Below are 13,760 nucleotides of genomic sequence, written 5' to 3' on the forward strand. Positions count from 1 at the left end.
TAACTAATTAGACTATTATGCATAGACAAGAATTTAGAGTGAAGTTTCTCTTGGTAATTAGTTCTCGAAATATAATGACTAAGCTTAATGAACATTTGTTCATAATTGATGAATTTCGATTAAGGACAATCTATCGTTCGGGTATCAAAATTGTTATTCAAGTTTTATCATTCGGAAAGAGCCTGAAACAATGATATGTGTCATTGATGTTATTCGTGAATATTTCGAATCGATTTATAGAAAAATATATAACTACCATATTCGGATATAAGACAGTGTTATCAGTCTTATAAATTGAGAAGACTGTTAGAAATCTGGAACCGTATTACATGTACTCTTATACGTAGCGGAGTAGCTATATGTTGACAAACATATTTTTGGTATGCATAACTTGAATAAAATTTACTAACTCGTGAACCGGAGGAATTGTGGTCACAGAACCTGTTTGGTACACATACCGGTATACGTGCCAGAAAAATTATGTGGACTCCGGAACCAGTTAAAGTCTTAAGGTGTGCAAACCGCTACACAAACCTGAATTGTTTTGTTAACTCCGGAACTCGGTAAGTGGTTGTGGTATGCGAACTGGTACACGTACCCAAATTTTTCTGTGTTAACTCCGGAACTCGGTAGCGTTTGTAGTATGAAAACCGGTACACGTACTATGACTTAACTGACTCACGAAAGGCTTTGGTATTTGTACTTTGTACACCTACTTGCCATGTCGACTAAATTCTTATGCTCATAAATTATTTCACTGAGATAATTTGCATTTAAATAATCTCTATAAACACCATAGACATATTGGATCACTTGAATGTGCTTCGATTTAAGTCTTAAGTGTTTATAAAAATGAGTATTAAGCTTATAAGTACAAATCGGCTAGTTTCGGCTAACCACCTTGAACATAGTCTTTGTACACGGTTCAGTTACGGTTTTACCTAACCAAAGTGTATATCTTGTATATGTAAAATAGATTTCAAAGATTCATCTAACGGTGAATATTGAATACTTGGTTCCTAAGTTATCTTGGCTTAAACCTTAAGCAACCTATGCTCTGAATGTCTATACAAGGGGAATTTCAGGCAACTAGGATCTTTGAATCCCGACACTACTTTTTTTGTGTCCTAGTTGTAACTAGAGTCATCCTCTTCCTAAAACCCTTTTATAGTTTCAACAACCACAAAGACTCCATTGGGATTCGTGAAGCCAGGTCCATCTATTGTTTATCTTGATAGATCGAGTATCCTGATCTTTTTTGATTGTTGAGTTTCACTTCATCAACAAGATATTAATCATCAAAGTTCTCTTCGTCTCAAACTTTATATATTCCACAAGTTTTATACTTGTGAGGTGAATAATAATCAAGGCTGCACTTCGGGTTGCGTAAGTCCGAATTTTGAGGTTAGATAGAGTTTATGTATTGTTATGGATTTCCAATCACCTTGATCAAAACCTTTTTGATTGTAAAGGAAATTACATATAGGCTTAATATGTGGGAGACAGATTGGTTTAAAGTCTCCAATTGAGTTGAAGCAATTATTAGCTTGCGTGACGTCAGCTAAGGGAATCAACTGCGCCGAATCGTGCTGGGATTCAAGAGGCGTAAGGAACACGACTGTAACTGAATTTCTAGGAAGGTTTAATTCGATCCCAACTACATTCCAGTCTTTGGAATCACCCAAGTACTCTCACCCGGAAATCAGGTTCACGGACTTGTGTATGTAAACGTTCTTATTTGAGAGTTAGAGATATAACTCTAGATATTCCTTCTTGATTGAGATTCATTAAGTTGAAATCTCGTAATTGAATATTGAGTTTGTCCATAAAAATTTCCTGAGAAAAAGCCGATGGTGTATTTTGGTACCCCTGCGTTTCCAATTGGTATTAGAGCAGGCAAACACGTTAAGACCTAACAACTCTGTGTTTGAAGCAATCTGATTACATGGGTATGAGTAAAATCCCAGTTAACATACCACGAGATCGGATCATACCAAATTCCGAGTGTGTTTAGAAACCTTTGATGTTGATTTTGGTAGTGATCTAAAGAAGATGATCGAAAATCTTTGTCCTGAGAAACAACATTAATAAGGAAAATCGATGAACTTCACTGTGAAGCTTATATTAAAGATTCTGAACTTCGAGAGGGATTTGAAAGGTAAAAATCTCTGTAGGATGAATTGGATAAACAAATTCAAATTAATAAAGAGATGATTGCAAATACAGACTATTCCAAGTCTAGTCTCGTTAAAACTCTTGGGATTTCGAACTCTGTCGAAACTTCAAATCTCTCAAAAGATTCAAGTATTTCTCTTAATTTATATCTAAAGAATGGAGATAAACGAGGCCTAGGCTTCATTAAAATTGATAAGACCCATATTGGTTTGAAATAAAGTGTAACTTCAAAAATTATTAGCTCCCATATGTTTTGTGGTGCCTTCAATCATTACCAACATACATGTAAGCTCTTCAGAAAGAAATTTAAGGTTGCTAGTACTCTTAACAAGAAAGCTAGAAAACTTTTTTCTAACCTTATGAGTCTTAAAAACCTAACTAAATGTTCCGGTGGACATTGATTGCTTTGTTAGTAAGCTATCTTAGCTTTGATTGTAAGCAACCCTAATTTGAAGACTATATAATGGAGAACTCTAGCAAGTGGGAAACCTAATCCCTACACCTATGTGTGTTACTAGTTGCGTACTAGAGTCAACTCTCCTTTATCCTGGGTTTTCCTAAAACCATTATAGGTTAACGACTTAAAGACTGTATTGGGATTCTGAAGCCAGATCAAACCATTTTCTCTGTAGTTGTGTATTATGATCTTATTTATTCTATCATATTGAGTTTTATATTCTCTAATATTCACTCGATATTTATCTCCGATATATAATATATAAAAAGTAATCACAACAGTTCTTCGTCTCAGGCTCTTGTGATTCCGAGATAACTTCTTCTACCACCGTATAGTTAAGTTACTGTGAGGTGATTGATATTCTAGGATGTTCCTCGGGAATATAAGACCGGATTATCAATTGGTTCACGTTCACCTTGATTTATCTAAATAAGGAACAAAAACCGATTAAAAATAGACATATATGTGTGAGATAGATTTGTTTATAAGTCTCCGACTTTGGGTCGTAGAAACTCTTAGTTGTGGGTGAGATCATCTATGAGAATCAAGTGAACAGAATCCTGGGTGGTTCTAGAGGCGTAAGGAACACGACTGTACCTTAATCAGTGTGAGACTTGGTTAGGGCTCAACTACATTCCAGTCCGAAGTTAACTTGTAGTAGGCTAGTGTCTGTAGCGGCTTAATACAATGTGTTGTTCAATATGGACTAAGTCCCATGGTTTTTATGCATTTCCAGTTTCCTCGTTAACAAAATTTGTATTGTCTGTGTTATTTCTTTTCCGCATTATATTTGTTTATATAATTGAGATATCACAGGTTGTGCGTAGTTCAATCAATTAGTAAATTCGACCTTGTTTGTTGGATATAAATCGATTGACACTTAAACATTGGTTTTTGATATCGTCCAAGTTATTCTCATACCAATCAGTTCATGGATTCCATTCTGTTGATTTTCTTATTGATTTGAGAAAGAGATATAACCTTGGATATCTTTCCTTGATTGAGTCTGACTGTCTAGTTGATTCTCTTGGAATTATATTAGAGTTTGGTCCATATGTATTTCCGAACGAAATATTGGGTGTGGTTGTTATACCCACGCTTTTTCACTTTCCCCCAATGAAACACCTTGACTTGGAAATATTACTTATTTGGGAGAAAGAAGGTTCATGTACGTAATAAAGTACAAACCATTGCTAAGAAATGTTTGCAATAGTCTGTATGTACTTCTTCAAATTCGTAATTATCTAATTTATCATCTCATTTTCCCATTATAAAATGAATAAAAATTTCTTGAAAATGGGTGGGGGGGGGGGGTGGTGAAGGGGGTACCAAAATACACCACCAACTTCTTAGGAAACCTGTACGGAATAAACCCAAATACATTTCCGAGAGTTACATCTTAATGAATCTCAATTAGGAATTATATTAAGACTTTATATCTCTTTCTCTCATAATCAAATGTAAATGGAGACAAGTCTGTGAACCTCATTATAAAATGAGAGTTCTTGGACGAATCCAAAGATCAATATCCAATATCAATCAAGTTGTATCCAATAATTACGATGGACGTATTACTTTGATTGATTTACGTACAACTTGTGATATTTCAACTATAAAGATAAACAATATAATGCGGAAAATGAAATAACACAGACACCAGAAATTTTGTTAACGAGAAAACCACAAATGCAGAAAAACCTCGGGACCTAATGCAGAATTGAACACCAAACTGTATTAAGATGCTACAGACTTTAGACTACTACCAAAACTTCGTACTGGAATTTAGTTGAGACCGAATTGAACTTTCATAAAAATTTAATTACAGTCGCACTCCTTGCGCCTCTTGAATCCCGCAAGACTCTGAGAAATTGATTCCCTTAGCTGACGTCCTTTACATACTAAGAGTTCCTTCAACTCAATCAAAGAATTTAAACCAATCTTACTCCAACATATAAGATTACATGTGATTTCCGTTTTGATTAAAGGTCAAGGTGAGATAGGAAATCGTTTGCAATAGAAAAAGTCTACCAAACCTCAAAATATGGTACTTACGACTCCCGGAGAGAATTCTATATTATTATTCACCTCACAAGTAATTCCTACTCGGATACAACAATAAATTGTTATGGAGGAATATACCTGTGGAATCACAAAATCTGAGACGAATAAACTTTGTAATTTCTATCTATCTTGCATGATCGGGGTGAGATCAACAATCAGTATCAAGATCAGAACACACGAACTATCAAGATAAAGATAGTTGGACAAGGGTTTACGAATCCCTATGTGAAGTCTTTTTAGTCGTTAAACCCAAAAAGGGTTTGAAGAAAAGGATGACTCTAGTTTACAACTAGGACACGCAAGAATAATGTCGAGGATTCAAAAATCGCATTTTCTTGATGTTCTCCGTATACAAACTTTGAAAATCAAAGGTTGCTTTAGATTTAAGATAAGGTAGCTTTGGAATCAAGTAATCAATATCCATCGTTAGATGAATCATTGATTTGAGATTAACACAACAAAATATACACTCTGGTTAGGATGAACCATAACCGAACCGTGTACAAAGACTTCTTTTTGAAAGGTTGGCCGAAACTAGCCAGATGAAATATAAGCTTAACCATTTTCCTTTTACACTTTAAGACTTTAATCTTGAGTCACAAACATATGTTATAATGTGATCAAATATGTCTAGTATATTCAGAGAGTTGTTCAAATGCAGATTATCTAATAAAAATAACTCTGATGCATCTGAAAATATTCAACAGGGTACGTACGCGTATTGCATTCCTGTTCGTTAGTAGTTTTGTCATGGTACGTGTACCGGGTATGTCTACCCTTAAGACAAAAATGGGTTCATGAGTCACAGATCTTTTATGGTTTTCATATTGGGTATGCATATCATCCTGGTTCAAGAATACACATATCTTTTCCGATTTGCATACTAGGTATGCATACCATCCTGGTTCACGAGTCAACAGACTTTTTAAGGTGTGCATATCGATATGCGAACCAAAAATTCACTACCGAACTATATCTATGTCGGTACGTATACATGGTACATGTACCGCGGAAACAGACCTATAACAGTTGTGCTAGTATGTGAACTGGTATGCATGTTGTCTAGTATCCAGATCTATAATAGTTTTATATCTATATAATAATCATTTTGAAACATTCCCGAATAACGTCAATGACACATATCACTGTTCTAGGCTATTTTCAAATTGATTAAATCTTGAATCACGATTTAGGTCATAAACGATAAATTTTTCTTAACCAACTTCATCAAGTATGAACAAATGTTCTTAAACTTAGTCATAACAATTAACAATATAAATTTGACTCGAAATTTCATGTTGTGCATTTGTCTACTTTAGTCATGCGACATTGTCTCATAGATAGAAAGGTGAAACCTTGAGTAATAGGTGGTTCAATATTCACTTACTTTTTGTTGAAGAAGTTCTCCAAAAGCTTTGGTTGATCTCCGCCTTCAAACAGTAGAACGCAGTGATGTCTGGTACTCAACTGCACACTTCTATCATAATCCGAGACTTGACTAAATGTAGACTAGAAATCAAGATATAGTTTTGATCAACTAAATCTGACAACAAGCTTGAGATAACAACATTTGTGAGTTCGACCGAGCAATGCTCTAAGCAATGTTTGATAAAATATATGATTTGGGACAATCTCATATGCCTGTTTATATAATCCTTTACTAATACCTAGAATAACTAGAATTCTAAATAAAAGAAACACTAAAATATGGAAATAATTATGACATGTCCTACATCAATTTTTATCCGGTGTTTGAAGATTTCTTTCATTGTTTTTTAATGCGCTATTTAAATTTGATTGTTAAAAGTCAAAGATTTGCCTTGCAGGAAAGATATGCATTCACTTTATAAGGGGTTCCGATGTCATTTTATATCCTCAAATGTGAGTAAAATACATGGTGTTTGTGGATTGATTGCTTGTGTTGGATCTCATTTGAAATCAGTATGTGTTTTGTAAAACCTTTTTGATAACTGTTTTGATTTTATTTTATGAAATCATATTGATTAATTCAAGAAGTGGTGACCTATAATTATGTAACTTATTGTAACGCATTTATTACAAGTTGTTGTTATTTACGTTTGGAAAACTTTAACATAACGAGTACCATCGCAAGTAACATCATGACAATGACGATAAGCTATTTTTAAATTCCATTCCAAAAGTTGGAATTTTCTCTTAAAGCATGTTCAATATAGGGTGAAAATCTAGCTTATTTTCTCATGAAACCTAGGATTTTAGACCTCCCATTTAGTATAAATTCACCTCCAAAATTAAGTCCTACAAACTAGGAAGCATGACCGACAAATTTGATCTATACTCTCTCTCATCTTCCACTTCTCAAAATCTAGAGAAAACCCATCTATTTCTTCTTCTTCCTTTGCTCAAACTAGTCTTTTAGGGGTTAGATATGCGCAAAAATTTCTTGTTTTAAAGAATATTAGAAATAATTGATTTCGATTTATGAGTATTTTTTTCAACAATTTCTTCGCTATTAGAGAGATTTTTATCTTCGCAATTTGGGCGCTTTTATCTACACTTTATAGTGTTTCTTTCTAAAAATTTATCCGTGTTTGGTTTCCTTGATAAAACTACATCGGGGATTCGATACGGACGAAGATCAAGTTTTTCTTCATCAGAAAAATAGATCTAAGGTTTCGGGTTAGTCGCTGCACATGAAGTATTGTTGGCAAAACCACCCCCATGTCATAAGAGCATCTCTTTTCCAAGAAGAAAATCTATTAAAATGGTCGAATCATAATTTCGAGTGCAATTTCTTCTCCAATATCAAAGTACAAGATTTGGGTGGTATCATGGTAGATCGCTCTTTCTTTTCGCGATTTATTTACGTTTTATATGTATCTTTGTATTTGTTTCATGTTATGATGTACTTGTTTCTCTTTAAAATCATAAATGTTTCTTTTGGAATGAAATATTTATGGTTTGATAATCAATAAAAAAAGAAAAAAAAATGTGTCAAAAAAAGCTTTGGATCACCTCCACGTCATTAGTTTTGTTTAAAAATATTCGTATTAAATACAAGACTATACTAAAAATGATATTTTTATGTGTTTTTTTTATCAATATATTTTTATGTTTATCTAAATCTAAAATACATGATACAATCTTAATCATTGAAAATGATTTTTAAGAAAAAAAATCTTATTTAGACCCAAATATGGAAACACCTGCGAAGAAAGGTCTAACAATGACCTCTAATATTTTTCATGTTGAAGACTTGGAGATGCTCTTAAGTAACTTACATTTATTGTACCTTATTTTTTCTATGTTGAGTTTACCCTATTCAAAGGCTAATGTTACCGGAACCCAAAAACTGGACTATAACCAAGGGAATCGAGATCAACAACTCAAGTAACGGTTCCAAATCCCAGAACCGATAAATTAACAGTATCGGTACCAAAGGACCGGTCAATATAGCCATTGATAGGATTTATAGGATCAAATCTTTGCTGTTGATTTTAGGTCAGGGTAATAAAGCCTAAAACTAAATCTCTCACTCGACATTTTCACTTCTTCTCAGAAGACCACCACCAGTTGTTTCACCACAACAATCACCATTTACCACCTTATTTATTTAGTTATTTTTCCTCCTTAACAACTGCAAATACAAGTATGCAACACCACCAATAATCAACAAGTTACTTATAGTTCTTTTAGTTGATTTATAATTGATTTTGAGTTACACTAGGTTTTTTTGTAATTGACTAGGTACCACCGGGGCCTTACGACCCCGACTCAACCTTTCCTTTTATTCTTAAGTGTATATACTTTATTTTTTTGTAACAATACACTAAAGAAGACTATAACTTCGTTAATGTATCCAAATACTTTAAAAAAATTACGACTTAGTCAATTATACAATAGATAACTTATATCATACCAAGATACGCACCAATAGTAATATTCAAAACATCAGTAAACACCTAATAACATCATTACTAATAAAATCAGTCTGTATTTAAGCACACGGTTCCATCAAAAATGTATATATTGAAGAAAAAAAATCGCTTGCTTTGGTTTTATCAATATTTATTCCTGGTTCGTTTTAAAACCAATCGGCATAACTGAATACCGAAATATATATATATATATATATATATATATATATATATATATATATATATATATAAAAATATGGACCCATGTTGGCAACTATAAATCATATTTCTTCAATAAACAGTCATGTGATAAAAGACTCGATATTAACAAAAATCATTGAGTATTATGATTCTATATAAAAACTTGCAGAAACTCATTAACAAAGACGAAATTTCAACTTATTTTTTTTCAGTTTTATACACTATCAGACCTTTAATGCATATTTTCATTATTTCTCAATCCCAAGTTCTATCCATGTTTACACTATATGTAGATGTTTTTTGAATGTTAATACCCTACGTTCTTTTCTTTTTGTTTACTTTTTTTTTCGTTTTTGTAATAATATCTCCCAAATTCTTCTATTTGCTCTTCAAATCCATGATTTAGGAAAAGAATCCTATATCATGTTGTGTATGTATCTATTATGTCACTTGTTTACCTAGGGATGAAATTACTTCTCCATCTATTTATTTTAGTGTATTTTCATCTTCAAAATATCTGGAAAATGGAAATTGTCTTTGAATCTTCTCTGAAAGGTTTCTCCAGTAAATAAGCTTCAAGCATTTTACTGTCACGCGATAATAGATGAATTGAAGAAATTTTTTTTTGCATTGTTGATTTCCTCAGTGTCATCCAATTCTAAAAATTGGCTAAACGTGACGACATTCCAATCTTTGTCTAATTTTCGATATTGTCTAAACTTTGTCAGCTCATGTTTTTGTCTTCTCTTTTCTTTGTACATATATATGATCATGTTGTAATGATACTTAATCCAATCTTTTTTTAGATTCATAAAACTCGATCGGATAATGTTGCGAAAACATGGTCTCATACCCATACAATTCTCCATGTAAATATTGTTCCATCCCATATTTATCATCGGAATCCAACAGTTTTCTATTAAAAAAGTAAGGACGCCATGTATAGAGTTTATTTTGTTGTGTTGTACCTAACATTTGTCGTTTGATAACAAACTGTTTTTCATCTATTGAACTATTTTGACATGAAGTTTTTGAACTATCTTGTTGTGGGGATATATTTTTCTCTTTCTATTGTTCTTCAAAACCATATTTTTATTGTTCTCAAACTTCAGCTGTTGTAATACAAAAACTCTGTTAATTTCCAGGTTTATGTAGTAGTAACCCTTGTTATTCTGTTGGTTTATACATCCTACTGTGATGCCGTCTTGTGATTCATATGCTTGACTATATACATAATTCTAACTGATTTTGGAGATCGTCTGGTTTTAGAAACCGTGAAGATTATTTGATATTTTCTTTTGGGTATTTTGTAAGGATAGTTTTAAACCATAATATTTTAGCAATCAACTCAACAAACACGTGAACATTTCTTTTTCATTCAAGTAAGCTAGTTTTCCACTTGAAGTACTAACCTTGTAACTTGATTTCAATCATCAAAATTTAACAAATTTCACAAAGTCACGCGATAAACAGTTACTCGATAAATTTCTAAAATAATTATTTATCGAAACCCACACATTGTGTTTGTCTTGGGGTAAAAATATTTATAGATTCATCCAGTTATGTTGGCTCTGAATTAACTCCTTACCTTTAGCTTGTAATTCTTGTACCCAGGAAGTGTCATATGTTTAAAAAAAGAAAGAAAAAAGTATTACAAATATGTGATAGATACCGGCAATGCAACCATGTATTCTATGTTCCATTGTAGATCCTACACATTTTCAGTATTTGTAATTAGGTTAAAGTAACCACCTATACGATATTGCATTTCTAATATCCAAGCATCTTGAGAAACTATACACGGTTATTGTAAATATTGCCTTTCTACCTCAATAAGTCCTATTTGTTGTTGAAAGTAATGACCCAGTAGGAAATACTGACTGTGTAACTTGATAAACAAACTCATAGATGAATACCTTGCTGCATACCAAGTTCACTAACACTTGGAGATATTAACTTGTCTACCATACTTAATATTAAACGTGATAAGTGCTGGTTGCAGTGAGCAGTTGTAGCTCGACAGAAATGTGACTGGTGGTCTAAGCTTTTGGGATCACACCTGAACCAATATAACATAGTTGTGAAGCAAAAAACTCTACCACAATATGGTCAAAGGATTATTATCATAAGCTATAATTTAAGGAACTGATTGGCCTAGGATTCTGTAAGGTTTCACCTATTTGCCACCCACATAAATTGCCACCCCCAGTTTTCTTATTCACCACCCATATCAATTTTAGAATATCCTAAATACTACCTTTTGACTTTTTGTTTACACCCAACAATTAGACCAACCCAGTAACCAAACAAACAAACATAAAAAATAAAAAAACCTAAATTCCCCATTATTATTTTCTCCATCTTCGTCTCCACCCTACCGATCACTATCTTCACCCCTTTTTTGTTGTCAAGAAATGAAAAAATCCATGGGAAAGAGAGTTCCATGATGGTTGTCATGACCTGGAGACTACGACTGTTTGACACGGTGATCATTCACTTTTTTCTTAGTTGCTGAAATGGTGGTAGCTATCATTTATCTGTATTATATGTGGACATGTTGTTATTAGATTTGATTAGTCATTTGAATTTGATATATACTAATATAATAGGATTGGGTTAGTTTTGGATGATGCCAAGTGACCGAAAATCTAGAGCTTGAATCTAGTACTTTTATGTATGATTCGGGAGATCTGAATATGTTCTGTATTTTTAATTAATTATCTAATCGGTAAAGTGATCATAATTATTGCAACTACGTTCTTCGTCGTTAGCAATGCATTATGCTCTACCTCAACACCGTTCACCTCTGGATTTCTTTGTTATATGAATTTCAAGAGGAAAAATTGGAAAAATCTACTTAATACCCATCTCCCTGCCTTTTGATTTCTTTGTTATACGAAATTCATGTTGATTATATATTGATTACCAACAATTACTAAACAGTAAATTAATTATGACCCTATGAATTCCATATGGTCACAACGGCTAAAGTTCAGAGTATTAAATATATGCACTCATTAAATTCTGAACGACTAAAAATGTTGTTCTTTTCTATGCACATTAAGTATCATCCTTTAGCACAAATAAACTAATTGAAAAGGGAGATAATAAATTGTTCGTGCATCATTATTAAACAAAACTCTAACCTAAGATTAAAAGTTTTTTAGTTAATTCTAGCAAAAATTATGAACATAAAAAATCTTAGTCTAGGAGAGAAATATTTGGGTACACCTATAACCATACTGAAGTCTAAGTCTCAAACACACATTTCTGTACTTAACTCTGTGGAGAAAAGAGTTAATGGATGGTTGGCACAGTTTTTATCTCAGGCTGGCAAATCTACATTAGTGAAACATGTTGGACAAGCTATGTCTTTTTATCAAATGGCAATCTTCCTAATTCTCAAAAACTTATGTCATAAAATAGATTATCATCTTTATAGATACTGGTGGGGTGAGGACCTAAGAACCAAAAAAAAGAAAGTTGCACCTAATTGCTTTGGAGAGTATTTGTAAAACCAAGAAAGAAGGGGGACTAGGATTTCGGAATGGCGAAATCAATAATCTAGCTATGTTATCGAGGAGTGTGTGGAGGCTGACTGAGAACCCTAGTTCTCTTCTAGCTCAAGTACTAAAAGCAAAGTACTATTCTAACACAGATGCACTAACTGCTAATCATCCAACTACTGCCTCTTGTGCTTGGAAATGCCTCCATTGCACCATGAACAAGATTAAACCTTTATTACTTGGGTGGTGGGGGAAGGAAATTACATTGACCCTTGGTGTGACGATTGGATCCCTGTAAAAGGGACCGCCACACCAAAAGCCAACACTGTGCCTGATAAAAGTCTAAGGGTGATGGATCTAATATATCAAGATTTAAGAATTTGGGATACAACAAAATTGAGTGCTGTGTTTGATCAATATTCCAAAGATTTGATTGAACAAATCCCTTTAAGTATAGAGACGTTTAGTGATAGAAGAATTTGGATACCATCTACGGATGACACCTTCTCTAAAAAATTAGCCTATTGCATGCTTAGTGTGAGTGGTGACACTTCTGATGCTGATTTACGGATGGTTGTATGGAAACTAAACATACCTGCAAGAGTACAACTGTTTGTGTGGAAGGCTCTAAAAGGAGCTTTACCAGTGATGAAGATTCTTCATAAGCGTATACATATATCTGACCATCTCTGTCCCAAGTGTAAGATGAAAACAGAATCCATTATGCACGCTTTAGTGACCTGCAAAAAGATTGCAGGTGTATGGAATATGATCAATGTTCAAAACCTGCAGTTTGTCAACTATACTTTTCAGCAATGGACTAGGTTTTGGCTTCAACTGCATCCATACAAGGATTCCTCTGGAAGATCGGAAAAATTCCCCTTGATGGCTTTCATACTTTGGTCCATTTGGGATAATCGAAATAGTATAGTTCATAATACAAAACAAGAGGATCCAGGCACTATTATGGCAAGGGCTAAATTGATGTTGGGGGTTTCTAATAGGACTCATATACTTCGAAGAATGGAAGCAACAACTGTGAATCTTACAGACTCTTCTTGGCAGATTCCACCTGTAGGGTGGACTAAAATCAACACAGATGGTGCATGGAATCCTAACTCAACAGTTGGGGGATCAGTATAATAATAAGAGACTCGGAACATTCTTTCATCTTAGCTGAATCAACTAATTTAGTTTGTTTCTCTGTAGAAGAAGCGGAAATATTTGCAATCAGGGATGCTCTAAAGATAGCTCTGGAAAGAAAAGAAGAAAAGATTGTGATCGAGAGTGATGCTGCTGTAATCATTGGGAAGATCAACGAGAAGAACTTCATTGGAGATCAAAGAACTCACCACCTCTTTCAAGATATTAAAGCCCTAATTCCAAAATTTCAATATCTATCTTTCGTTTCTGTTAATCGTATAGCTAATAATATAGCCCACGAACTTGCCCAATGGGCCAAGT

Source organism: Papaver somniferum, chromosome 5, assembly GCF_003573695.1.
Source record: "Papaver somniferum cultivar HN1 chromosome 5, ASM357369v1, whole genome shotgun sequence".
Taxonomy (NCBI): Eukaryota; Viridiplantae; Streptophyta; class Magnoliopsida; order Ranunculales; family Papaveraceae; genus Papaver; species Papaver somniferum.